Below are 1,823 nucleotides of genomic sequence, written 5' to 3' on the forward strand. Positions count from 1 at the left end.
CAAGGAATGCTTCTGTAATTGCTCATTAACTAAATAGAGCTCAAAAGCTTTCAAGTAACTTTGATGTGTTCTCCAAGGACCTGGAAGGTCATCATGAAGAGGTGTAAGGTAGGTATAAAAGGGGGGCCTTCTCAGGGCAGATTTCCGTGTGGCCTGCCCACCTGTTTCTGGGCTAACTGTCTGTTTTCCCTCACCCGCCATGCCTTGTTGGTAATTAATTAATTGATGTAAATAAAGTAGGAAGCTGCTCATTTCCTGCCCCAATGCCAGGGGGCGCTATCTGTGGCTCTGTTCATCCCCTATACTACAGCCCAAGCCTTGCAAGTGGCATCCAGATGTTACCAATATCACAGGCCCCACAATCCTACTAGTTGAGCCCCTCCTGGATTCCTCTCCTCAGGCAGCCTATTCTGCTTTCATCATGGGCAGCATAGTTCCCTGAACTGCTTCCCCCTTACAGCTGTGGTCCCCCCAGGACCTTTGGCTACTAGCCCTGGCCCACCTCCAGGCCAGTCAGAACCCCAGGCCCTCAGTTCTGGGCATCCCTCATGGTGGGCCCCCAGCCCTTCAACCCTTCCGGTCCTGGCCCCAGCATTGACCAGTCAGGGGATGTCTAGACAGGTGTGAGTCTATGGCCCCACTTTCTCTCTCTCTCTCTGGGGGCCCACCTTCCAGACCTTACAAAGGTGGTAACCCACCTGGTTGTGGGGGCTAGGGGTTAAGGCACCCCAACCCACCTTTCACCAGGATGGTAACTGGCCTGGCATTTCCCAGGGGCTCCTGCGCCACTGAGAGCCCCACCAGGCCACCCACTCCCAGCAGGGTGCAGTTTTAGGTCATACCCAGGACCAGGAACCTCCCATCCATTCCCTATACCTCCTCCCTTATCTCCAGATGATACCTGCAGCCAGACAATATTGTTGCCTGGCCTCCCAGCAGCAAAATGCCCTGTTTATATGGGCAGCCCTGAATCTAAAATGGCTGCCCTAATCAGGCACCTGCTGGCTGCTGGCTTCTGGCCTTTAAAGTGGCAAAGCACAAACAGTGCCCTGCCACAGTAGGGTTAAAAATCTGAACAGGTGTTTCTCCTCTCTCCAAAATTGCAGTGAGAGAATAAGAGATGCAGAGAGTTCATCATCAGGAGGATAAAAATAGCTAGGCTGAGAGAAAACATGATCCCTGTGTACCTGAGCTTCCTAAAGGCCAGGTGAGAAATTCCATCTACAGGGTTTTGTATTCCCCAGGTAGCTAATGTTCTCATTGTATGGGGGTGGGCAGAAGATAAGCTGCTAGTTTACTTTTTGTGGTACAAAGGCAGTGGTTATTTTCTACATGATCTGGGTAGAAAAAACAGTATCTGAGCTTTGTTCTGCTACAGCAACAGCCTCTGTAGTTTTCTAAATGTACGTAGGAGGTGTCAGCCTAAGGACAGTATGCTAGTCTGACAGTAAAAGAGAGTTCAACTCCTAGAGAAATGGCTATATTGTATGCATCTGATATTGAATCTATGGCTGACATTCCAGATGTTACCAGCCCAAAACTGAAGGAAAAAGCAAAAATAGAATTTATGTTTTCTTCAATTGAATGAGAGAGCTCAACTTAAAATGCAGTCTCTTGCTCAGAAACCAATTTGAAATGGCTGTTCTTGAAATAAGCTGATTGTGGTCATAGATGCTGCATAAACCAGAGATTTATAAATAAACCCCCAAGTCTTCTAACCTAATTCCCTGTTCTTACTGGAACTATAGCCCCTGGCCTTTGAGTTTTCGTGTTTCCCTTGTAAACAGAATTTTTCAGGAAAAAAATGTTCAGGAGGATATAGT

Source organism: Gavialis gangeticus, unplaced genomic scaffold (assembly GCF_001723915.1).
Source record: "Gavialis gangeticus isolate Ggan-Ray unplaced genomic scaffold, GavGan_comp1, whole genome shotgun sequence".
NCBI lineage: Eukaryota > Metazoa > Chordata > Crocodylia > Gavialidae > Gavialis > Gavialis gangeticus.